This window comes from Erythrolamprus reginae, chromosome 1 (genome assembly GCF_031021105.1).
Source record: "Erythrolamprus reginae isolate rEryReg1 chromosome 1, rEryReg1.hap1, whole genome shotgun sequence".
NCBI lineage: Eukaryota > Metazoa > Chordata > Lepidosauria > Squamata > Dipsadidae > Erythrolamprus > Erythrolamprus reginae.
Window position 1 is genome coordinate 414,789,869 of NC_091950.1, and position 27,804 is coordinate 414,817,672.

Here is a 27,804-nt window from a genome sequence, read left to right on the forward strand (position 1 = left end):
TGCATCGCACGGAAGGGCCACCTTGGCGCCAAAAGAAAAGAATGTTCCCATAATGCATTGCGAAGAAGTAGGGCTGCCAATCGCTTTGAAGAATCGAAAATTAAAATGGGGACCCGCTGACAGAAAATAAAATCCACTTCGGGAGGTCCCTTTTCCGTGTAAAAGAAAGAGGAAACAAACGGCATCTTTTAAAAATGAGGCTCCGCGGACGCATCACCTGCTTTTAAAAAAAAAATTCCCTCAGTGTTTGCAGTTCATTAACGTGCAGGCGGAGAAAACACGTGTTTATATTCACGTGTGTGTTGCAAAACGGAAAGCTTGCAATTCCCGCCAGGCATGGGGGAACTGAGACGCCTCCCCCAGGCTCCTATATTTTATGATTGGTATGTATGTGTTGTATGGTTTTTTAGCTATTGCGGTTTTATATATATATATATATATAAATATATATATGTTTTTTTCCTATGTCGGATTACCCTGGTATATTTTTAAGGAACGTCACAGCTCCTTTTTTTTGCCTATAGGCCCAGCCTAGGGCCACTGCAAGGCAGTAATATATTTATAGCCGACAAACTATATTTTGTATGTGTTAAATGTTTATAGCTGGAATTTTAAAATTTAAAATTTAAAAAAATCTATCCTGGTCTCCCTTAATTTTAAAATTCCAGCTATAAACATTTAACACATAAATATATATATATGTATATATGTGTGTGTATATATATATATATATATATATATATATATATATATATATATATATATATATATATATATATATATATATTTTTCTTATGTCGGATCTTAGGCCGAAATGGGACCATCCTAGTCTCCCTTAATTTTAAAATTCCAGCTGAAAACATTTTAACATATATATATATGTCACATGTTAAGCTGAATATATATATATATATATATATATATTATATATATATATATATATATATATATATATATATATGTGTGTGTTAAATGTTTATAGCTGGAATTTTAAAATTAAGGGAGACCAGGATAGATCTATTTCGGCCTTATTAGGCCTCATCAGCTGGCCACACCCATTCTTTTACTGGGATTCGATCTGGGAAGCTTCTGCATTGTAAAGCAGAGAGCTAGCAATTAGACCCATCCGATCTGAATCCATCCAGCTTTGTACCAGGGAGGGGTATATGTTTTTTCTTATGTCGGATGACCCTGGTATATTTTTAAGGAACGTCACAGCTCCTCTTTTTTTGCCTATAGGCCCAGCCTAGGGCCACTGCAAGGCAGTAATATATTTATAACAAAATAAACACTTCATTATAATCAATATGTCAATCCTTTAATTATTATGATTTTAGAATTTTATATTTGGAAATCAAACTTAAACAAAACACTTCATAATCTTCATGCCATTCCTTCTATAACCATGATTACACCAACCAATCAGATCACGGAAGCATAGTCACCCAATCTATTTGCTACATTCAAAGCAAATCTCCACCCCCACACTACATGCTAAGAAGAAATGTCAGTTGCTAATATTCATTTGCAAAAACACAAAGATTGGAACTCCAGCCTGATGATGGTGAATGTGATTTCACCGAAACGTCGCATAGACATGCAAAACATTACACAGGGCAAAACCCGAACTCAGAACAATCTACATACATATACCCGTGAAAATTTACGAAAACAAATATCTTGCCTCTACGGGGAGGACACTTTCCTACTGACTAGGACCTATGAAAAACTTGAAGTCAGAAAAGCCTCCATCTTATGTGATCTCACATTCCTACGCAACTGCAGGGACAAAAAAATAATTCCCAAATACTTCCAACTAAAATTCCACCCAAAAACCCCAACCATAGAGAGGATCCTAAAAAGAACTGAATTAGCCCTAATCAGAAATGAACTCCACAAAAAAAGATTCATACTTGATGAAATCAACAAAAGTCTACTCTCTCTTCACCTTAAAATCAGTAACCAAATACACCCTTTACTCTGGGATAAATTCAAACAAATATCAATCTGGAGGGCAGAAACAGAAACCCAATACAAAACAGACACACATAATAAGAAACTCCAAATACTAGAGGTACAGCAAAAACCCAGCCCTCCACAACAACTTATGACCAAAACAGTACATAACATATCAGACAAGATACTCACCACTACAGAAACCAATATTCTTTCAAAAGGATTTAATTTTGCAATAACTCCAAGACGAATACCAACTGAAAATATCATATGTGGAATTGAAACAACTTTACATAAAATCAACCCAGATACTGCTAACAAAATCAGACTCCAAGTCACTAATATTCTGTGCTCCAGTAAACCTCCAAAAAGCAACATACAGCAGGAAGAAAGAGAGGCACTTATCAATCTAAAGAAAAACCAGGATATAATAATTCTCCCAGCTGATAAAGGAAACTCCACTATAGTAATGAACACAGCAGAATACAAGGAAAAAATGACAAATCTACTAAAAAACCCGGCCTACAAACTCCTAAGCACAGATCCTACCACCTACCTAGAAAAAACCACCAAATCTAAAATCAAGGCCTCTCCCATCAGCGAAGAAATCCAGCAAAAAATCATCCCCAGAGAAAAATCTTCCATATGTCCAAAACTCTATGGCCTTCCAAAAATACACAAAGAAGGAATACCTCTCAGGCCAATAGTCAGTTCTATAGGCTCCCCTCTACAAAACCTTGCCAAATTTTTAGCCAAATACCTTCAACCATATACAGAAACTATTACCTCATATGTTCAAAATTCATCCCACTTTATACAAATAATTAAAAAACAAAACCTACAACCCGATGACCTACTTGTAAGTTTCGATGTCGTGTCCCTGTTCACACAAATACCCATTACAGAAGCCTTGACAGCTATCCAAGACAAACACAAACCCCCCAAATATATCCTAGACCTTACCAACCACTGCCTGACCAATACATACTTCATCTATAATGAACAAAGATATAAACAAATAGAGGGAGCCCCCATGGGATCACCTCTATCACCTGTCATAGCCAACCTCTATATGGAATATTTCGAAAATAATGCTTTAGAGCAAGCCAAATACAAACCCAAACTTTGGCTGAGATATGTTGATGATACCTTTGTAATTTGGCCACATGGTAAAGAAAAACTAGACAATTTCCTCACTCATCTCAACAGCCTACACCCCAAAATACAGTTTACTATGGAAACAGAAATCAATGATCAACTTCCCTTTCTAGATGTACTGGTCTATAAAAAACCCAATGGCAGCCTAGGACATACTATCTACCAAAAGAAAACCCATACCAACCGTTATCTAAATGCACACTCACACCACCACCCCGCACAAATCACCTCAGTGGCCAAAACTCTCATCACCAGAACCAAACGCTTAGCTGACCATGAGCACTTAAAAACTGAATTGAACAAACTCAAAGATGTACTAATTTCTAATGGATTCAAAGAGAAAACAATAACAAACCTAATCAATAAAGAGACACCCCCCAAAAAACAAGATCAAGAACAGGACAATGGCACCACCATCCTTCCTTACATCAAAGGCACCACGGATAAAATTAGTAAAATTCTACAAAAACATAACATCAAAACCTCATTTTGCACTAACCAAAAAATATCTAATATCCTAAGGAGCCCCAAAGATAAAATCCAATTAGAATACCAAGGTATCTATGAAATCCCTTGCAAAACATGTGCAGCCACATACATTGGACAAACTAACCGAAGAGTGAGCCAGCGCATGGCAGAACATATGAATGCAGTCAAGAAACAGGAGAAGACCTCCTCCCTTGTCCAGCACATTAAAAAAACAGGGCACGAAATTGACTTTGAAAAAACTAAATTACTCCACAAAACAGAGAATTTATATAAAAGAATCTCTCTAGAAGCTATTGAAATTGAAAAGAGGTCCTTTTGTTTAAATAAAAGGGATGATACCTCGCGCCTGCCAGAGATTTGGAAACCAGCCTTAAACAAAATAAACACTTCATTATAATCAATATGTCAATCCTTTAATTATTATGATTTTAGAATTTTATATTTGGAAATCAAACTTAAACAAAACACTTCATAATCTTCATGCCATTCCTTCTATAACCATGATTACACCAACCAATCAGATCACGGAAGCATAGTCACCCAATCTATTTGCTACATTCAAAGCAAATCTCCACCCCCACACTACATGCTAAGAAGAAATGTCAGTTGCTAATATTCATTTGCAAAAACACAAAGATTGGAACTCCAGCCTGATGATGGTGAATGTGATTTCACCGAAACGTCGCATAGACATGCAAAACATTACACAGGGCAAAACCCGAACTCAGAACAATCTACATATATATATATATATATATATATATATATATATATATATATATATATATATATATATATTTTAATATTAGATTTGTTTTACCATTATGTTCTTTTACTATTGTGAGCCGCCCCAAGTCTTCGGAGAGGGACGGCATACAAATCTAATAAATAATAATAATAATATAGGAATGCCCCAATTGCTATTGTTCTTAAGGTGGCATTTGTTGCAAGCGCTTCAGTGGGGGTTGTCTGAATTTGCCGCTTTATTAATTTATTCACTTGCATATTTTAATTTGCTTTCCTTATCTTGGCAGCTACCTGGATTTGGGTAGTGCTGAAATCAATAAAACTAAAGCCAAGTCACTGCCAGGGTGTCCAGCAATCCTGGAAATCAGGGAAATATCAGGGAATTAGTGAAAAAAAACGGAGGGGGGGGACTATTAAAATATTTAAAAGTCGGGAAAATCATGTAAAAAAACCCCAACAGATCGCACTGCCTGGCAGAGTCAAGCAAAAATGAGCATAACTGGCAGCAACTGTCACTGACTAAATCTGTGATGGAGAGCCTAGGGCACATGTGCCAGAAGTACAGAAGTACTCGAAACAGAATACTGTACTCTATGAGACTAGACTTTCAATCCTGGGCCTAGAAAGCCTAGAACTACGACGCCTTAAACAAGATCTAAGTATTGCCCACAAGATCATATGCTGCAACGTAGCTTCAATCACAACACAAGAGCACACAACAGATTTAAACTTAATATTAACTGCTCCAAACTTGACTGTAAAAAATATTACTTCAGTAACCAAGTTGTCGAAGCGTGGAACTCATTACCGGACTCCATAGTGTCATCCCCAAAACCCCCAACACTTTACCCTTAGATTATCTACGGTTGATCTATCCAGATTCCTAAGAGGTCAGTAAGGGGCGAGTACAAGTGCACTAGAGTGCCTTCCGTCCCCTGTCCTATTGCTCTCCTATATCTCCTATACCTTTTTTCTATTCCTATATCTCTTCTTCTGTTCTTTCGTTGATATGTTCTATTCTTTCTTAGATATATTTTACTATGTGTATACCCACTAAAACCCTCATTGTGTATTGGACAAAATAAATAAATAAATAAAAGTGGCATGCAAAGCCAACTCTCCGGGCATGCCAGGCATTCCCACCGAGTAATGATCAGTGAGCTAGAAATTTAACTCCTTTCAAGAGACAAGACTATTACACCCCTCAAGAATAGTACCTGAAATACTGTATACAGTGATCCCTCTATTATCGCAAGGGTTCCGTTCCAAGACCCCTCGCGATAATCGATTTTTCGCGATGTAGGGTTGCGGAAGTAAAAACACCATCTGCGCATGCGCGCCCTTTTTTTCTATGGCCGCGCATGCGTAGATGGTGGAGTTTGCGTTCCCCGCCGCCCACGCAAAGAGGAAACCCCGATTCGGCTCCTCGCTGCTGCTGCGCTACCGAGCAGATCAGCTGCGGGGCAGCCGAAGGAACCTTCCCTGGGTCTTCCCCCTCTTGCTGGTGGGCGGGGCGAGCGGCGGGCATCAGCGAGGAGCCGGGGTTTCCCCTTTGCGTGGGCGGCCGGGAAGACCCAGGTTGGGGGTTCGGGGGGGTGCTGGGAAGCCCCCCAGGCCGGCTGCGACCTTTTAAAACAGCCGCGCCGCTTCCCAGCTGAGTCCTGAAGCCAAACGCGGAAGTGGTGTTTTTTTTAATTAATTTTTTTTAAAATCGCGATATAGCGTTTCGCGAAGATCGAGATCGCGAAACTCGAGGGATCACTGTATCACAAAGAAGAAGGTCAAAACCTCTCTTCCCTTTGTTCAGAATGCAGAGCATGGAATTAAGTTACAGGAAAGAGAACTGTTGATTTAATATTGGAAGTGATGGATAATATGGAATGCATGTATTCCAATGGAGGCTAGAGAGAGCCATCTGGAGGAATATTTTTAATTTGGACTCCTGCAAATCAAATGCATTCAGAAACTTCCCAAGGATGAGCAGGCACCAATTCTTCTTTCTGCTCTTCTCCCCAGAGTAATATTGAATAGGATTATGCAGATATCCAAATTCAAAGGCAAAATGTGAGATTCAAAGCAGATGTGAGCAGGCATTTAATCCTCATTGCGGACTTCTTAAACTTTTTAAAGCTTGTTGTGGGGAAAAGAGAAAGAGAAAGATACATTGGATATGTTTACAACATGAGTCCTCAAACTACCGCTGCATGCGGCCTGCTGAAGCCATTAACCCAGCCCACAAAGGACCACGATGCTGCTCCACTTACATCGCCCCGTCCACCCTTCGGCTGAGCCCAGGATTTACCAACAATTTTGGCCTGCAGAGATGTTCTGGAGGCGGGGGTAGTGAAAAACAGGGCACAGAGACACCCCACACCAAAAATGGGTGAAAATGGCCTGTTTTCACCTCCCCTGCCTCCAGATGATAGAGAGAGGGAGAGAGGCAGAAAGAGAGAGAAAGAGATTTCTCAAGCTCCTTGGGGCTGAGAAGAATTGCTGCAAAACTTGAGTTTCCTGAAAGTGGACCACAAGACTCCTAAATAACAAAAAATTATTTAGTAAAAAGAAAAGTCAACCAAAAGAGCAACATGCAAACAGAGGCAAATAAAATACCCCCAGGAGCAAAACAAATTAAAATTTAATTTGTATGCAGTTTTTAATGGACTGTTAAATTGGCCACACCTACTTATTCTTATTACCTACCCTGTTTTCCCCAAAATAAGACATCCCCTGAAAATAAGCCCAATCAGGCTAATGAGTAGATGGCAGTAAGGCCAAGTGCTTATTTCGGGGTTCAAAAAAATATAAGACTGGTTCTTATTTTGGTGGAAACATGGTAGCCATGCCCTCCCAGCCAGTCCAGCCCCCCAATAGTCTGAGGGTACGTGAATTGCCACCCCCCCATTTAAAAAGTTTGAGGACCCTGGTTTACTGTCATGAATTATCTGGAAAAAAATAGTAAAGGCAGGATATCTAGCTATATCTATCTATCTATCATCCATCCATCTATTGTATCTACCTACCTATTATCTATACTACTTACCTACCTACCCAGTTATCTGTCTGTCTATCTATTTATCAGTCTGTCTGTCCGTCCGTCCATCCATCTATCCTCTATCCAGTAAAGGGCAGCCATTCGCACCCTACAGGAATGGTCTGGTGGTGGTGGGCGTGCGCATGCCCCCTTTAGCTTCCTGCACATACAAGGATTCGTACCCAAAGCACAGCGCTGGATGCCTGGACCAGAAGCACCCCAGCCCTGGCCCACAGCACCTGCAGCGGCTGCCCCTCTCCGGACCTCGGCTCCGCTTTCCCATGGCGCTCCTGTTACCTGTACCCGGCCGAGGGTGGCCCGGGCTCCAGCATCGCCTTGCCAGTCTCCTCCCTGGACTCCTGCGGCTCCTTGGTGGGTGGGCTGCTACATCGGTGGCGCTTAAGGAGGCTTTGGCAGTCGAGCAAACAAAGCGTTTTCCTTTCTCTGGGTGCTTGGAGAGGGAATAAACCACACACCCAGCGTGAGATTGCCTCCTGGAGCATCTGGGCGCAGAAAGGCAAAAGGCTTCAGCCAAACTGAGGAGTCACCACAGTGAAGGAAATGCAGTGGCTACAAAGCGAGCGAAAGAAGAGGGGGGCCCTTCAGCATGGGAAGGAAGAGGAAGCAGATTGCAGCAGCAGCCACCTTTCAGTCAAAGGAATGGGAGGTTCCCTCCTCTCGCCTGCCTGGGTTTTTCTCTCTGGCGCAATGTATGGGAGGCAGCCTCACGCTGGGTGTATGGGAGGCACGCGCTCCTCACTGCCTCAGAGTCCCTCTTTTTTTAAGCCTTAAAGTTTTGGAATTTTTTTGATACCCCTTACCTCACCTTCTTCCCTCAGCAGCGACTGTCCTCTTCTTCCTCCTCATCCTCCCACCCAAATTCCAAGCTTTTATTTATTCCCTAATGGGTTTGCACACATTATTTGTTTTTATATTGATTCCTATGGGAAAAATTGCTTCTACTTACAAACTTTTCTACTCAAGAGCCTGATCATGGAACGAATTAAGTTCTTAGTAGGGGTACCACTGTATTTCAGTCCTCCAGACAAGACAATATTGTCCATCAGGAAAACAGGCGAAGCAGTTTGTAGGATCAGGACAGGCCGTGTGAAACACAACCCTTATCCTCCACCAGAGGGCAGACCAACCAAGAAGAAACATCTATGAGACGCTTACCTGGGCCTTTGCCTGTCTCCATCTCAACTTAAGGTGGATCCTCATCTTTCTTTTGAAAACAGCAATAAAATAAAAAGAAAGACTCAAAAGCCCCTTGGGTTGTCCTACCATGGTAGAACTGTCTCAGAAAAGGCCCAATCTCTTGTGCTCTGGACAGATTTCTCCTACTGTGTTTGTACGAAAATAAGACCGGATCTTATATTAATTTTTGCTCCAAAAATACACATTAAGGCTTATCTCCTGACCTACAAGCAGGGGTGGGGTCTGATCAGTTAGGACCAGTTCGCCCAGTGATGTGATGTCACAATAATGTCACTGACACAGTTTGGTTGATGCCAGTCTGTGGGCTCCGCCATCTTTAAAAAAAATTATTTTCTTCTGAACTTGCTCAGAAGCTCAGTTTCTGGTACTGTACATGCAGTCGTCACCTTGTTTTTGGCTTTTTAAAAAAATCCAATTTTTTAAAAAAATTCTTCTGAGCATGTGCAGAAGCCAAGTTTCCGGCACTGTGTATGTGGTCATCGTTTTTGGCTTTTTTCCTCAGATTTTTCAGCACTGCATGCATGTGCAACACATGGGAGGAAGTGAATTAGCAGCGAGGTAAGTTAGAACCCACCCCCGCCTACAAGGTCCCTTCCGTCAATCTGTTATTTTCCGGTTAGGCCTTATTTTTTGGGAAATATGGTACTAAAGAATAGAAAAGAATTTTATTGGCCAAGTGTGATTGGACACACAAAGAATTTGTCTTGGTGCATATGCTCTCAGTGTACATAAAAGAAAAGGATACATTTGTCAAGAATCATGTGGTACAACACTTAATGATTGTCATAGGGGTCAAATAAGCAATGAAGAAACAATATTAATAAAAATCTTAAGATACAAGCAACAAGTTACAGTCTAAAGAGAAGGGCGTCATAAAAATCAAATAAATAAATAAATAAATACAGTCCTAAGTGGGAGGAAAAGGATAATAGGAATGATGAGAAAAACTAGTAGAATAGTTGGCCTTCTCCAGGTCCTGTCGACGAAACAATGTCGTCTGGCAGGCCCCAAGGGAAGAGCCTTCTCTGTGGCGGCCTGACTCTCTGGAATCAATTCCCCCCGCAGATCAGGACTGCCCCCACCCTCCTTGCCTTGCGCAAACTCTTTAAAACCCACTTCTGCCATCAGGCATGGAGAAATTGATTCCCCTGCGCCATTCCATTTTATGTATGGTTTGTTTGAGATGTATGATTGTTTTTTATATTACAGTACAGTGGAACCCCGACATAAGAGCTGCTCTACTTAAGAGCAACTCGAGATAAGAGCTGGGAGGGGAGAGATATTTTTGTTCTACTTACAAGCCCAAATTCGAGATACAAGCGCCAAGGAGCTGTCTCCTGAAGCCAAACGCTAACTTCCGCGTTCGGCTTCAGGAGACAGCTGCGAAGCGGCGCGCGTGTTTTAAAAGGTTGCAGCCGGCCTGGGGGGCTCGGGGGGGTGCTTGCAGCTTTCTTTCTTGCTCTTTTTCTTTCTCTCTTTTACCTTCCCTTCCTCTATTTCTTCTTTTCTTTCTCCTTCCCACCTTCTTCCCTCCCTCCCTCCCTCCCTCCCCTCATTCCTCTCTTACTCTCCCCTTTCATAAGTTTCCTTGCTTCCTTCCTCTGTTCCTGTCCCTTCCCCCTTTCTTTCTTTCTTTCTTTCTTTCTTTCTTGCTCTTTTTCTTTCTCTCTTTTACCTTCCCTTCCTCTATTTCTTCTTTTCTTTCTCCTTCCCACCTTCTTCCCTCCCTCCCTCCCTTCACTCATTCCTCTCTTACTCTCCCCTTTCATAAGTTTCCTTGCTTCCTTCCTCTGTTCCTGTCCCTTCCCTCTTTCCTTCCTTCCTTCCCACCCTCCGTCCATTCATTCACCCATTCCTCTCTTGATCGCTTAAAGCCGGTCCCTGGTGCAAAAAGGGTTGGGGACCTCTGTCCTACAGGATTGGGTGGCAGAGAAGTTGAACATATGTAAATTTAAAAGTTTAAGAAAGTTTACAAGTTAAGTGAAAGAAACTTCATTATTCATTTATATGTACATGTACATTTCTTCATTAAAAACATGTCTTTCTGCATAATTTAGACTAACTTTGTGAGTTTTTTGAGGGCTGGAACCAATTAAAATTATTTACATTAATTCCTATGGGGAAAAGTCGTTCGAGATAAGAGCTGCTCGACTTAAGAGCCCAGGTCCGGAACGAATTAAACTCGTATCTCGAGGTACCACTGTAATGGGTTTTAAACTGATTTTTTAATCATTAGATTTGTACTGTATTTTGTTGTTGCAAGCTGTTCCGAGTCTCCGGAGAGGGGCAGTATACAAATCTAATTATTAATAATAATAATAATAACAACAAACAACAGTAGTAGTAGTAGTAGTAGTAGTAGTAGTAGTAGTAGTAGAATAGAAGTGCAGAATTAGTAAATGCATCCGTCTGGCTAACAATCTTAACTGACGCTCATTTTGAGGGGGGGGGTGGAATAGAGGAAGTAGGGCTTATATTACAAGCATCCTGACAAATCATGCTAGGGCTTATTGGTTGGGTCTTATTTTCGGGAAAACATGATAGTGGAGAGAAACCTTAAAATAGTATTTTCCAACCTGGAAATTTTTAAGATGCTGGGAATTCTAGGAGTTGAATTCCGCAGAATTGCTATGGCAATCTGGCTAAGGAATTCTGGGAGTTAAAGTCCACTTATCTTAGATTTGCTATGGCATGCTGCTTGGGGAATTTGGGGATGAGGAATTCTGGGATTTGAAGTCCGCACATCTTAAAGTTGCAGAGGTTGGGAAACTCTGCCTTAAAGAGTATGAAAGGAAAGTTACTTCTTGTGAGATAGGCAGCTATATAAATTTGATTGATTGACAGACAGGCAAATATATAAATAAAACAAGAAAGGTCCTTTGATAGATGATTAAAATCTTTGGGATTTGAAGTTCAAAGGATGGTTTTATAAAATCACTGGCAAGGATGCAAAAAGAATATTGAGACTTTAGAAAAAGTGCAGAGAAGAGCAGCAAAGATGATGAGGGGACTGGAGGCTAAAATATATGAAGAACGGTTGCAAGAACTGGGCATGGCTAGTTTAATGAAAAGACATGATAGCAGTGTTCCAATATCTCATGGGTTGCCACAAAGAAGAGGGAGTCAAGCTAGTCTACATAGCACCTGAGGGTAGAACAAGAAGCAATGGGTGGAAACTAAGCAAGGAGAGAAGCAAACTGGAATTAAGGATAAATTTCCTGACAGAACGGTTGATCTGTGGAGCAGCTTGCCTCCAGAAGTTATTAATGCCCCAGAACTGGAAGTTTTTAAGCAGATGTTGGAGAACCATATGTCTGAGGTAGTGTAGGGTTTCCTGCCTAAGCAGGGGGCTGGACTAGAAGACCTCCAAGGTCCCTTCCAACTCTGTTGCTGCAGCTGCTGCTGTTGTTGTTGTTATTATTATTGTAAGGTGCCTTTGGGTAATAAAATCCTTTGTGGCAAAAAACACCCTTACATTGGTACAATGCAAATTCTGCTTGCTTCTATTCATGCACCATGATGTTGCATGCAGCTGCGCAAGAGGCCCTCGTGTTGCAATGAACAACCCAGGACTGCTGGAGTCATTTTGTAATGATCCTTTGATGCTGCAGATACTTCTGCTCCTGCTGCAGCATACGTTGGTCTCTCCCCGCTTTCTCCCAGGCAACTGGGCACCCTTCCAAAAGTTCTCGATAGAGCAATCCACCAACCTTGCTCTCCAAGAATCCCTCCGGGTCCCAGAGACATCTTTTATTTTAAGGGGAGATTACAGAGGCTCCCGCAACTTGGCCAAATTCCACCTTCCCTTTTTATCACATAAGATAATAGTTTCAGAAATAAAATCACAGGAGATAGAGACTCCGCTGGGTACCAGCAGATGTATTTATGAATATGGTAATCCCTGCCGTGCAGACCTCATGCAGTATTGCTCATCCGTTCCTTAAGGCGACTATTAGTAGCTCTCCATTGGAGCCTCCAGGGATGGGCCAGGCCCCAGAATGGCGGGAATGCCGTTTTGGTAGCAGAAATGGAACACGTAGCGTAGGTCCATTGCTACCGGGCAGGCATGTTTCACGCATGGACAACCGGCGTGATGCTGGTAGCAATTATCAGGTTTTTTGCTTTCGCGCATGCGCAGAAGCAAGGAAATCAGCAATTTTTACCCAAATCTCACTGCCGGAAGGACATCCGCATGAGATTTCGGCTGCGGCACATGCGCAGCAGCCGAATCTCACTGTGGCGCCTAGAACAGCAGCTGGGGCCAGCATCAATAATAGTGTGCCTAAGCTCCAGCCATGTGGCCTGTTTTCTGCACTCGTGCGCCACAGGCATCTCTTGGCGCAGTGATGGTGCCCCAAGCGAGTCGTGGCCTTTGGGAGCAGATGCCTGCGGCGCGGAAGAGAACAGAACAGGCCACGTGGCTGGAGCTGGCGGCCGCCCGGCCTCCTCCCTGCATTGCATGCCATCCGCGCAAGCACTGGAGTGAAAGGTAAGGCAAACAGCAGGGGGAAGCACTTGGGCTGCTCACGGTGGAGCCGCCACTCGCGGCAGGGTAAGCAGGGTGTGGGCAAATGGGCAGGCAGCAGGGGTAACTTACCTGATTTTTGCTGTTTTCGGCTTTTTTGCTTCTGTGCATTCACCGAAGCAAAAAAAAAGCCAGATATCGCACATCCTCACGTGAGATTCAGCTTCTGCACATGCGCAAATGCGGAATCATGCACTATGTGTGTACACGCATGTGTGCATGTACAAGCATGCATGCGCGCACACTCCTGGCCTCATTCTGGTGGTGCCAGGCATGATGGCCCGTCACTGAGTGGAGCCCAAAATTTCCGTTGCTAAACGAGACAATGGTTGAATGAGTTTCTCCCTGTTTTACAACTTTTCTTGGCACAGCGATTAAATGAATCACTGCAGTTGTTAAGTTAGTAATTACGGTTATTAATTGAATCTGGCTTTTCCTGTTGGTTTTGATTGTCAGAAGATTGCAGAAGCTGATCATGTGACCCTCGGCTACCGTAGGTATCATAAATACACTGCTCAAAAAAATAAAGGGAAAAAATAAATCATTCTAGATCTGAATGAATGAAATGTTTTCATTGAATACTTTTTCTGTACAAAGTTGAATGGGCTGACAACAAAGTGAAATTGATTGTCAATCAGTGTTGCTTCCTAACTGGGCAGTTTGATTTCACAGAAGTTTGATTCACTTGGAGTTATATTCTGTTGTTTAAGTATTTGCTTTATTTTTTTGAGCAGTATACATGTATCGTAAAGATATTCCAGTTGCCAAGCATTCTGAATTTTGATCATATGATCATGGGGTCTTAAGTGTGAACATTCACTTTTTTCAGTGCCATTTAACTTCAAACAGTCACTAAACAAACTGTTGTAAGTCAGGAAATCTGTAATATTTTATCTGAGAACTATTGGATGAGACTAAAGACTTTGCTAGCTGAGGAATTCTGGGAGTTAAAGTCCACAAGCCTTAATGTTGCCAAGGTTGGAGACCCCTACTCTAGAATTATCCAGAGCAGGCGTTATTTTATCTTCTCTCTGAAATCACCACTTTCATCACCAGACTGAGATTACAGTGTTCCCTCACCACTTTGAGGGTTCACCTTTCGCGGACTCGGCACATCGCGGAATTTTTTTGTGGGAGACACAGAAGCTGAGCAGGCATGTCAGAATGAAGTAGGTGGGCATGGCTCCAAGGAGGAGGGGGGGAAAGGAGTTGCGCAGAGCCGGCGGTGGGGTTCCACTGTGGGTGAGGTGGCTGGGTGGGGGGTGGAGGCCTTGGCGGCTGAGATTCTAGGGCTGCCCAGCGATTGGGAGACTTTGGCAGAGCAGAGGGGGAAGCGCAAGGCTCATTGCGCGGTTAGTGGCGTGTCGCACAGAAGCTGGGCGGGCAGATCAGAATGAAGCAGGGCAGCATGGCTCTGAGGAGGAGGAGGAGCAAGGGAGGGGTGGGTGGGAGGGAAGAGGAGGTGCGTAGAGCCAGTGGTGGGGTTCCACTGCGGGTGAGTGGCCGGGGGGTGGGGAGGCCTTGGCAGCTGGGATTCCACCCATAGGACAGGAGGCTGTGGCGGAGCAGAAGGCTCATAGTGCAGTTAGCAGTGGAGAGGCACCTTTCATTTTGCCCAACTGTCTTTAGGGGAAACGTGAACGGTAGGAGCCGAAGCCTGGCCCACCTGGGACTTTTGGAGGAAGTGGGCAAGTAGCAAGTAGCGAAGTAATCCTACTTCGCAGATTTCCGTTTATCGTGGGTGGTCCTGGAACGGAACACCTGCGATAAACGAGGGATCACTGTATTTCACAGCCTCCCAATGTTTCTCGCATCATGTACAGATGGTCCTTGCTTTACACCCATTTGTTTAGTGACAGTTTGAAGGCACAACGGCACCGAAAAAGCAACTTATATCACCAGTTTTCACATTTGCGAGTCTTGCAGCATCCCTGTGGTCACATGATCAAAATTCAGGGTGCCTGGCAATAGGCGTGTCCTTAGGACAGGTGCACTGTCGACGAGAAAAGCCAGATTTGCCTAATGACTACAATTCACTTAAACAACGGTGGCAAAAAAGGTTGTAAAATGGATCACAATTCACGTAACAATCGCCTTGCTTAGTAACGGAGAATTATGGGCTCCACTGCAGATGTAAATCAAGGACTATTTGTCAGAAATAGGTTTATTTCTGGAAATAATATTACAATGCAAGTAAATGGTTTGTAACCATAGGAAAGGCTAATGTAAGCCATAATCAGCATGTTATCATAGTTTTTCTAACTGTGCTGCAACCTGATTGGTTGTAACCTATATAATAGGAGTAACACCCTTGCATGGGTGTGGTTTGTAATAGAGTCGTTTTGTTATAGTGAGCGGTTTGCTATAGAATGGATTGTGCTGGGTGGTTTGTAGTTTGTGGTTAGTTCTTAGTGGTTGCAGTGGCGGATGTAATAAGAGTTATATACTAGTATTGAGGATAGTTTATTATAGTGGTTAAATGTAAAAGTGATAGTTTATTTAGAGAAGCATTTTGATAAGAAAAGTAAAATATATTTTTACAAGAAAGCCTGCTGCTGTGTTTTTCATTAAAGACTTCAATTGGGTAGAATAGAATAGAACGGAACAGAATAGAATAGAATAGAATTCTTTATTGGCCAAGTGTGATTGGACACGCAAGTAATTTGTCTTGGTGCATATGCTCTCAGTGTACATAAAAGAAAATATAGATTTGTCAAGAATCATGAGGCACAACACTCAAATAAGGTCAAATAAGCAATGAAGAAACAATATTAATAAAGATCTTAGGATACAAGCAACAAGTTACAGTCATACAGTCCTAAGTGGGAGGAAATGAGTGATAGCAAGTATAGTGGTTAACTGTGGCTACTTGGTGGGTTAACTTCCACATGCGCAAAACTCTCCCAACACTATTGGTATTTGGGGCACATTGCATTTCACCCAGCCGTCTTCGAGTTGTCCTGCCAACCCTCTTCTATCTCTCCTTTTTTCAGTTCATAAAAAACTTGCTTAGCGTGCTTTGAACGTAACCTTGCCTTCTTTCCTGTCTCCTCTTTGAGTTGCTGCACTCCAGGGGAGGCTGTTTGAAATGACGGCTCACCATGTGCCCTCTGGGCCTCAAGGCAGCGATAGGTTGCTACCAGTTCGGGTGGTGGCGGGAGGCTCTGCCCACCCGCCCGGATGCCATCACGGACTATCTGTGCATGTGCAGAAATTTTGGCGCATGTGCAGAAGCAGCACACATGCACACCTCCAAGCAGTAGCAAAGGTAAGTGAAACCAGTGAAGGCCTTCCATCTTCAGTGCTACCGGTGCGTCCTCCGAGGTCATTGCGGGTGTGGGTGTGTCCGGTGGGCATGTGCGTGCCCGTCGATACGAGATTTGGCTTCAGCACATGCGCAGCAAGTGAAATCTTGCGCGAGTGAGATTTCAACAATTTTTGCTGACATTTTTGCTCATGTGTGGAAGCAAAAAACAAAAATTGCCAAAATCTGCTTGTGCGAGCATCTCCCCAAAAGATTTTACTTGCTGTGTATGCGCAGAAACGAAATCTTTTTTTTTTTGCTAGCAAATGTATTCCCACCAAAGAGGCGATGGCATGATGCCTGGAGCAGCCCATGGTGTCCTGCACTCTTTATTCTAAAGCTTTTGGCAGCACTTTAAAAAGTTTTTAAAAAGAAGGAAGGAAGACAGGAAGGGAGGAAGGAAGGAAAACAGGAAGGAAGGAAGGGAAGGACAATGGGAGGAAGGGAGGGAAGGGTTAAGTAAAGCACAAAAGGAAAGAAAGGGAAGGGGGAAACAAGGGAGGAAAGAAGGAAAGATGGAATGAAGGTAGGTAAGTCAGGGGTAAAAGTTAACGTCATTTCAGAATTTACTTGAAACCAAAAAAGTGCTTTTCTGTATTTCCAATACATAGCTTAATTTAAAGCCTTCTCCCCACCCACCAATCGTTTCTCCCATGGCAATGGCAATCATTTCTGTCTCCTTGTTGCTTTCTGTTAAATCCAGCCCGGCCCCTTTCCCTGACTACCACAGCATTATTTTCTATTAAAACTGTGCAAAAACATAAACAGTCAGCACATGACAATACCAGCAGCATCTGGCATTCAATTCGAGCACCAACTGAATAGCGCCTCTGTGTTTCTGTGGGAAGAAGCAGAAGAATTCCCAGCCAACGTTTCATAAATAGACTGGTTTTGCTTAGATGAACTGCCTAGGCCAGTGATGGCGACACTTAATTTACTGGGTCTGGATCTGATCGTGTCTGCGCCAAGTCGTAGATGATGATGATGATGATGATGATGATTATTATTATTATTATTATTATTATTATTAATTAGATTTGCATGCCGCCCCTCTCCACAGACTCGGGGCGGCTCACAACAGCAGTAAAAACAGTATACAATAAACAAATCTAATATTTAAAAAATATTTAATATCTAGATGTAGGAACCGCAGTTGTTGAGGAATACGGCCCTTTTCCTGTTGTATTTGGCACCTCATAATCCGGATGCTTAGAGGAATATGTCGAATTTGGCCATGTATGTTTGCCAGCTGCCCTTCTCCAGATCGAAGAATTCTGGGGCTTTTGTGACCGATGAGGCTTCCATGCTGGTTTTGTGTGCATTGGTTCTAGTCACTTGTCGCCAGTGTTACAGTTGAAGTAATGCTAAGACATGTTGTAGCCTAATTCTTGTCTTTTATTGAGAACTGGCTGGAATGCAGCATCTTGTAGAACAGTTAGCAACTGATAACGGTAAAGATAGAAAGCACGCGGTCGGGCTGCCTCTTTTCCGTTGTAGAGGCGTGGCTTAGACAGCCATTTAAATTTCCCACCTGTGGTTTTAACCAACCCGCAGTCAGTATGAAGATTGCCATATTTACATAGGTCTATTTACATTTTACAATAATACTCTATTTGCCTACATAACATAGCCCACCTGATTTTTGGCCTTGGGAAGGCCGTTTCTCCCTCCGCAGGCTTCAGGGAAGCTTCCTGAAGCCGTGGAGTGTGAAAAACAGCCCAACGGGCAAATCCGAAATTCAGAAAAAATTGTTCCATTTTTCTGAACTTCTGTTTTGCCTGTTTTTTTCACTCTCCCAGGCTTCTGTGAGGGCTTTGCACATATGCAGGGGGAACGCGGATATGTGTGCATTCATGGAGGAGAGAATGGGTGTGGGCACATGTGCGTGTGCTAGCACACACACACAAACTTTTGGCGCGTGAATCAAAAACAGGTTTGCCATCACTGGCCTAGGCTACCTTAACCAAATAAATATATAGACAAACGATTTATTTATTTATTCATTCATTCATTTATTCATTCATTCGCCGCTTACTCCAACACGGACTCTGAGCGGCTAACAGTAGGAATAACTACAACAACAATAAAAACAGTTTAAATCTAATAATAAAAACCAGCAATACCATCATCATGTTTCCAGTAGAAGATCGAGCCCAGCATATATCATGCATATTTAGAAGGGAATATTTGTAGCTCAGGGTTGAATTTGCTCAGCTCCAGCTGACCGGCAAGCAGGTGGGCGCATCCCGGAGAGATTTTGCTTCTGTGAATGCGCAGGAAGCCATATCTCGTGAGAGGACGCATGTGTGAGAGATTTCAGTGATTTTGATGCTCCTGAGCATGCATACACGGAAGCAAAAAATCCCTGAAATTTCACACACATGCGTCCTCTCACAACATTTTGCTTCCTGCACGTGCGCAGAAGCAAATCTCGGCTCACTTTGGTCACCGGAGCTGTGCACACATTGTGGTTTTTGCTACCGGTGCGCAGGGAAAGGATATTGTAAAATCTCCATTGCCTCCCCATTCCAGGGGAAGGTTACCACAAAATCCCCATTTCCTCCCAGTCATCTGGGACTCGGAAGGCAGAGCATAGATGTGGGTGAGGCCAGACAGTGGTGGCATTTACCGGTTTTCCAAATTACAGTGGTACCTCGAGATACGAGTTTAATTCGTTCCGGACCTGGGCTCTTAAGTCGAGCAGCTCTTATCTCGAACGACTTTTCCCCATAGGAATTAATGTAAATAATTTTAATTGGTTCCAGCCCTCAAAAAACTCACAAAGTTAGTCTAAATTATGCAGAAAGACATGTTTTTAATGAAGAAATGTACATGTACATATAAATGAATAATGAAGTTTCTTTCACTTAACTTGTAAACTTTCTTAAACTTTTAAATTTACATATGTTCAACTTCTCTGCCACCCAATCCTGTAGGACAGAGGTCCCCAACCCTTTTTGCACCAGGGACCGGCTTTAAGCGATCAAGAGAGGAATGGGTGAATGAATGGACGGAGGGTGGGAAGGAAGGAAGGAAAGAGGGAAGGGACAGGAACAGAGGAAGGAAGCAAGGAAACTTATGAAAGGGGAGAGTAAGAGAGGAATGAGTGAAGGGAGGGAGGGAGGGAAGAAGGTGGGAAGGAGAAAGAAAAGAAGAAATAGAGGAAGGGAAGGTAAAAGAGAGAAAGAAAAAGAGCAAGAAAGAAAGAAAGAAAGAAAGAAAGAAAGAAAGAAAGGGGGAAGGGACAGGAACAGAGGAAGGAAACAAGGAAACTTATGAAAGGGGAGAGTAAGAGAGGAATGAGTGAAGGGAGGGAGGGAGGGAAGAAGGTGGGAAGGAGAAAGAAAAGAAGAAATAGAGGAAGGGAAGGTAAAAGAGAGAAAGAAAAAGAGCAAGAAAGAAAGAAAGAAAGAAAGAAAGAAAGAAAGAAAGAAAGGGGGAAGGGACAGGAACAGAGGAAGGAAACAAGGAAACTTATGAAAGGGGAGAGTAAGAGAGGAATGAGTGAAGGGAGGGAGGGAGGGAAGAAGGTGGGAAGGAGAAAGAAAAGAAGAAATAGAGGAAGGGAAGGTAAAAGAGAGAAAGAAAAAGAGCAAGAAAGAAAGCTGCAAGCACCCCCCCGAGCCCCCCAGGCCGGCTGCAACCTTTTAAAACACGTGCGCCGCTTCGCAGCTGTCTCCTGAAGCCGAACGCGGAAGTTAGCGTTTGGCTTCAGGAGACAGCTCCTTGGCGCTTGTATCTCGAATTTGGGCTTGTAAGTAGAACAAAAATATCTCTCCCCTCCCAGCTCTTATCTCGAGTTGCTCTTAAGTAGAGCAGCTCTTATGTCGGGGTTCCACTGTACTCAAAATTTCCGCTACCGATTCTCCAGAACTGGGCAGAACCTGTTGGAACCCACCTCGCGGCCTGCCCATCTTCTCTTGGCCATTTTAGGTGGAACAATGTCAGTTTCTCTCTTCTGGCCCCTGAATGCCTGCTCCCTGTAGCCCTTTTGACTTGGCCTGGGAAAGAAAGATAAAGGTGGGGAAGAAATAGCAGGCGGGGGTAAGTACCACTGGATTTTAAAATGAACAAATAGCTGCTCTGTATGTCTCCTTGGAAACAGACAATATTTCTTCGTGAGGGATGAGGGGGGAAAATATACCTCTTTTGTTCCAATAAAAACAAATGATAACTCTAGAAGGAAAGCACTGACACTTCCTCCTCTCCTCTTCCTCTCCTCTTCCTCCTTTTCTCCTCCTTCTTCTCTTCCTCCTCCTCCTCCTCTTCCCCTCCTCTTCTCCTTCTCTTCAAGTTTAAGTTTCAAGTTCAAGTTTAATTGGATTTGTATGCAGCCCCTCTCCGAGGACTGGGGCGGCTCACAGCATATACAAGAAACAGTAATAAACAATCCAATTAATAATACATTTTAAAAAAACAATCCTTAAAATTCTGATTTAAAAAAACTTCCACGAACAATTCATTCAACAATCATACTAAGAAACATTCATTGGTCAGGGGGAAGATCTAAAAACCCCAGGCCTTCCTCCTCCTCCTCCTGCCCCCAACTGTTCCCTAAATCCTGTGTCTCTCTATACACATTTGCTTCCAGATGGAGGGCGTCAGTCTAGCTGATTCAGCACTTTGCCACAAGCCAGATGGGAATTGAAGAATTTTGGCACAAGCTGAAAGGAATAGCATTTTGCAAGGCTTCTCTCTTACTCACTCCCTTTCTATGAGGTATTTCTTTTTTATCCCACCCCACTAATTGCCTGGAGATGGATACCTAAGTGAAACCGTGCCCGTGTGAACATGTATGGCATGAGCATGTTGTCACTGCAAACAGTCTGCACAAAATAATCTGCTGCTTAAGCTATCTAAGGTTCTTTCTGCTGCCTTCCAAACTGCAGATTCTGAATTTCAATTCATCTGAAGATCGCTAAATTGGAAAAGATTTTGTGGACTGAGCATCTCTCACAAGTTGCAGCCAAGCAGCTAGTAACCACACCATAAAGTGTGGGTTTTGGTTTTCTCTTGGCATGCTGTATGCAAAGTAAACCATGGCTTTGGTATAATGCACACATGCACCATAAGTATGGTCACTGAGCAATAGGCCATTGGAGTTTGCTCGAGAAATCATGACTTAATGCCACGTGGGAATATTCTCAACTGGCCAGTTTTTCTCCAGGATTCAAAAAAACTCCATAAACTAAACCCTATTTCAGAGCAATACAGTGTTCCCTCGATTTTCGCGGGTTCAAACTTCGCAAAAAGCCTATACCACGGTTTTTCAAAAATATTAATTAAAAAATACTTTGCGGTTTTTTCCACTATGCCACGGTTTCTCCTGCCCGATGACGTCATATGTCATCGTCAAACTTTCGTCCGCCTTTAATTAAAAAAAAATTAAATAAACTTTAATAAATAAACATGGTGAGTAATAATCTAAATGGTTGCTAAGGGAATGGGAAATTGTAATTTAGGGGTTTAAAGTGTTAAGGGAAGGCTTGTGACACTGTTCATAGCCAAAAATAGTGTATTTACTTCCGCATCTCTACTTCATGGAAATTCGACTTTCGCGGGCGGTCTCGGAACGCATCCCCCACGAAAATCGAGGGAACACTGTATATAAACTAAATTATAATCATTTGGAACTGTTTACTGAACACCTTTTGAAATGCCAATAGGGTGGAAGTCAGCTGAAAACTCAACAGAAACCACAGTCCAGTAGGCAAGCATTACTACTTTTCAGGATCCACAGTCCAGACCAGTGATGGGCTCTTATTATTTATTTATTTATTTATTACTTAGATTTGTATGCCGCCCCTCTCCGAAGACTCGGGGCGGCTCACAACACGTGGAAACAAATCATAAATAATCTGACAATTTAAAATATTAAAGATTTTAAAAAGACCCCATATACTAACAGACATACACACAAGCATACCATATATAAATTAAACATGCCCAGGGGAAGATGTTTCAGTTCCCCCATGCCTGACGACAAAGGTGGGTTTTAAGGAGTTTACGGAAGGCAGGAAGAGTAGGGGCAGTTCTAATCTCCGGGGGGAGTTGGTTCCAGAGGGCCGGTGCCGCCACAGAGAAGGCTCTTCCCCTGGGGCCCGCCAACCGACATTGTTTAGTTGACGGGACCCGGAGAAGGCCCACTCTGTGGGACCTAATCGGTCGCTGGGATTCGTGCGGCAGGAGGCGGTCTCGGAGATATTCTGGTCCAATGCCATGAAGGGCTTTAAAGGTCATAACCAACACTTTGAATTGTGACCGGAAACTGATCGGCAGCCAATGCAGACTGCGGAGTGATGGTGAAACATGGGCATACCTAGGTAAGCCCATGACTGCTCTTGCAGCTGCATTCTGCACGATCTGAAGTTTCCGAACACTTTTCAAAGGTAGCCCCATGTAGAGAGCATTACAGTAGTCGAACCTTGAGGTGATGAGGGCATGAGTGACTGAGCAATGAGTCCCGGTCCAGATAGGGCCGCAACTGGTGCACCAGGCGAACCTGGGCAAACGCCCCCCTCGCCACAGCTGAGAGATGTTTTTCTAATGTGAGCTGTGGATCGAGGAGGACGCCCAAGTTGCGGACCCTCTCTGAGGGGGTCAATAATTCCCCCCCCCCAGGGTGATGGACGGACAGATGGGATTGTCCTTGGGAGGCAAAACCCACAGCCACTCCGTCTTATCCGGGTTGAGCTTGAGTCTGTTGACACCCATCCAGGCCCCAACAGCCTCCAGGCACCGGCACATCACTTCCACCGCTTCGTTGACTGGGCATGGGGTGGAGATGTAAAGCTGGGTATCATCCGCATATTGATGATACCTCACCCCATGTCCTTGGATGATCTCGCCCAGCGGTTTCATGTAGATGTTGAATAGCAGGGGAGAGAGGACCGACCCCTGAGGCACCCCACAAGGGAGAAACCTAGGAGTCGACCTCTGACCCCCCACTAACACCGACTGCGACCGGCCAGAGAGGTAGGAGGAGAACCACTGAAGGGCAGTGCCTCCCACCCCCAACCCCTCCAGCCGGTGCAGAAGGATACCATGGTCGGTGGTATCGAAAGCCGCTGAGAGGTCAAGGAGCACCAGGACAGAGGATAAACCCCTGTCCCGGGCCCGCCAGAGATCATCCATCAACGCGACCAAAGCGGTTTCCGTGCTGTAACCGGGCCTGAAACCCGACTGCTGGGGACCTAGATAATCGGCTTCTTCCAAGGACCGCTGGAGCTGGAGTGCCACCACCTTCTCGACAACCTTCCCCATAAAGGGAAGGTTGGAGACTGGACGATAGTTGTTAAGCACAGCTGGGTCCAGGGAGGGCTTCTTGAGGAGGGGGCGCACGAGCACTTCTTTATAGAGTGATGGAAAAACTCCCCTCCCCAAGGAAGCGTTGGTAATCTCCTGGGCCCAGCTCCGCGTCACCTCCCTGCTGGCCGAAACCAACCAGGAGGGACACGGATCCAGTAAACAGGTGGCGGAACTCACAGCTCCAATGGCCTTGTCCACTTCATCAGGTGTCACCAGATCAAACTCTTCCCAGACAGGTGGACAAGTACGTGCCCCAGTCACCTCGACTGACTCGTTGTCAGTCGACTCTGTTTCACAATTGGAGTCGAGGTCAGCCCGGATCCGAGCGACTTTATCAGCGAAAAACGTGTTAAAATCCTCGGCACTACTCTGCAAGGGCTCCCCAACTCCCCCCTGGTTAAGAAGGGAGCGGGTCACCCTAAACAGAGCGGCTGGGCGGGATTCCGCTGATGCAATCAAGGCGGCATGGTACGCGCATCTTGCCGCCTTGAGCGCCACTTTGTAAGTCTTAATAAAAGCTCTTACAAGTGTTCGGTCGGATTCAGACCTACTCTTCCTCCATCGCTTCTCTAGACGTCTCTTCTGGCGTTTCAACTCCCGGAGCTCCTCGTTGAACCATGGAGCTCTACGGGGTCTAGCGCCTCGGAGAGGTCGCAAAGGCGCAATCCGGTCAAGAGCCTCCGCTGCGGCCTTGTTCCAGGCTTCCGCAAGAGACTCTGCCGAACTGTGGACAAGTGCCTCTGGTATAACCCCAAGCGCCGTCTGAAAGCCCTCTGGGTCCATCAGGCGTCTGGGGCAGAACATCTTAATTGGTTCCGCCTCCCTGCGGGGAAGGATTGGAGCCAGGAAGTCAAGCCGTAGTAGGAAATGGTCTGACCATGACAAAGGCAACGCATCTAAGCCCCTTAGTCTCAGACCATTACTCAGTTGCTCGGAAAGGAATACCATGTCAGGTGCGTGCCCTCCCTCGTGAGTCGGACCCTGTACTACTTGAGTCAGGTCCATGGCTGTCATGGTGGCCATGAACTCCTGTGCCAACCCAGAGGTTTCGCCGAGTGACGGCAGGTTGAAGTCCCCCAGGACAATAAGTCCGGGGAACTCCACCGCCAACCCGGCTACCTCCTCGAGTAGCACAGGCAGGGCTTTTGACACGCAGCTGGGAGGCAGGTACGTGAGAAATAAGCCCACCTGAACTCCTAAGTCCAACTTCAGCAAGAGAGACTCGCAACCCGCAATTTCCGGAGCAATGAGTCCACGCAGGCAAAGGCTCTCCCTGGCTATAATAGCCACTCCTCCCCCCCTTCCCTGGGGTCGAGGTTGATGCCATATCTGAAACCCGGCTGGGCAGATTTCAGAGAGAGGAACACCTCCCTCCGGGCCCAGCCAGGTTTCAGTAATACATGCCAGGTCGGCCTCCTCATCCAGGATCAAATCCCGGATGAGGAGAGCTTTATTTACCACCGACCTGGCATTAAGCAGCAGCAACCTGAGCCCAGGGCCAGAGTTACACTCATCACCAGTACCCAAGATTGGGCTCACAGAGCCAGAACAAGGGACCGTTATTAAGCAACGATCCCTCGTTCCCCTGGAACGGCTAACTCTGTGGCCCCCGCCATATCTGCCTCTCCCCAGCAACACTGGAATATTCTGACCCTCTGCCACCCCAGAGATCAGTGCCCCTTCCTCTCCTGTCTCCCGAGCGTCAGGTGGGCCAAATCTCCCATTCATACTATTATCAATCAACTCATCCATACCATAACCCCACCCACCCCCACCAACCCAATTATACCAATCATTCCATTCATACCCACAAGTATACTTATCCCAGTCATCCATTACTTAACACCCCAATTATATTAAAAAACAATTAGATTAATAACAGTATAAAATAGCAATTGATAAAAATTTAAAACACAATAACATTAAAATTATACTTATATAAATATAGGATACGGTCAGGTATGCAGAACCAGTAGAAAGGTTTTGGTCAGGTATGCAGAACCGGTAGGGGGGGAAAAAGATTTTTTTTTCTTTTTATCCCTTCTGGGCTCTGGGTATGTTTTTCCTATCGCAGTAAATGAGGTTGAATGTGTATAATTTTAGAAGAGCTGTGCGTTCATGTATGTGTACATACACGTACAGTCTATATAGTAGATAATATAGATTTTTGTGTGCCTGTAATATGTATGTACACCTAGGGCATGTATACATAGAATTAAATGGTATATTTTGGATGTTCAGTAAATAGATAGGGAAACTGTATCTCTTTGAGGCGAGGAGAGGCCAGGCACCCTAACCAAAACCCTTGATGTGAGTGACGTCAAGTTGGCCACCTTTAAGGCAGTCACATGATCTTTAAGCCACCCCCTGGTCACACGATCGTCAAGCCACACCCACCTGGTCATATGGCCAGCAAGCCACACCCACAAAATAAGCCACACATTGTGATAGTAAAATGTTTTGCAGCCCTTCACTGACCTAGACAGATGGCATTGTTTCATTGATGGAACCCGGAGCGTGCCGCTAACCCTACCAGATGGAACCAGTGCCACTTTCATTTCCAACAGTCACTAAACAAACGGCTATAAGTAGTAATACCAACCACCTTTCTGACATTTTGTGGCCAGAGCCTGCACTCGGATATTTCTGAAAGGTTTTATCAATCCTTAGCTAATTCGTGAACTTAGATTTCAGCTTTCATGTACTTCCCACCTCAAAGCAGCGGGAAAACACAGTGCTGCTTCTTGGCAGATGTGACCAGACAAACGTCTTCTAAAGAAGGGATTACAAATGTCACAATGTCATATAATTGGAGCTCCGTTCCCAACTTCACATTTTTGACCCCTCCAAGGATATTCCTGCAGCAAACCAGGAGATATACAGGGTGCGTTCCAAAAGTAATGCAATTATTTTTTTTAAAAGTAATTTATTGAACAGATTTGCACAAACACTTAAAATTCTTCAAAGTACTGTCCTTGGGCCTCTACACATTTTTTCCAGTGACTCTGCCATGACCAGTATGCGCGTTGGAAGGTGTCTTCGGGGATCTCTCGCAAGATCTTCATCACAGCTGATTGGATCTCTTCTATGGACGAAAAACGTGCCTTGCCACAATGCGCTATGAGTGTGAGTTCCTGGCCAAACACCAGGTGCCAACGCTGCCACCCCCCCCCCAATAGTCCTGATGTCACCCCAGCTGACTTCTTTTTGTTCCCAGCCCTGAAAGGAACCCATTTTTTGTCCCTAGAAGAGATCCAATCCGCCGTGACGAAGACCTTGTGAGACGTTCCCGAAGACACCTTCCAGGGTGCGTACTGGTCATGGCAGAGTCACTGGAAAAAATGTGTAGAGGCCCAAGGACACTACTTTGAAGAAATTTAAGTGTTTGTGCAAACCTGTTCAATAAATTACTTTTTTTAAAAATTGCATTACTTTTGGAACGCACCCTGTATACTATTATTATTATTATTATTATTATTATTATTATTATTATTATTATTATTATTATTTATTGGATTTATATGCCGCCCCTCTCCGAAGACTCAAGTTACCCCAAGAGAATGAAGAAGAAAAAAATCCAGAGTTCAATTTAGGCAATAATAATAAAGTCAGTATTATACAGTCCTATACAGGAAGAACTGGTTTTGCTCTTTGGTTCTTCTCATCTCAGAACAGCCACGCCTGTAACAACAGTCAGAAACGCTGTTCTTGATAGCTCCAGATGCGTCTCAGAGGGGAAGGAATCCTGTCAAATCCAAAACCGAAATAAAAGATGGGCAAAACTTAGAAAGAATGAAGATAACAGGCTCAGCTAGGGATTTACAGGCAGAGAACAAAATAAGGATTAAGAGGGATTGAAATGATTTTCAGCTTCTCAGAGTTTTTCATTTCTAAAGGAAGAAACATTGAACTGCTTACCAGAGCATACAAAACATTTGTCAGACCAGTACTTGAATGCAGCTCACCTATATGGAACCCACATCGCCTAACTGACATTGACACAATTGAGAGAGTCCAGAAATAGTACTTCACAAGAAGAGTCCTTCACTCCTCCTCTCGAGACAAACA

The 27,804-nt window shown here is 44.0% G+C and overlaps 1 protein-coding gene across 1 annotated transcript in view; it reads left to right on the forward strand.

Moving 5' to 3' along the window:
• The first annotated feature begins 156 nt into the window (after positions 1 to 156).
• The window catches only part of DYNLL2 (dynein light chain LC8-type 2), a 96,217-nt gene continuing 68,569 nt past the window's right edge, over positions 157 to 27,804 (forward strand). The window contains exons 1-2 of the mRNA XM_070735329.1: positions 157 to 383; positions 9,102 to 9,157. The gene's annotated coding sequence lies outside the window, so the exon portion shown is untranslated. The remainder of the gene's footprint in view (positions 384 to 9,101; positions 9,158 to 27,804) is intronic.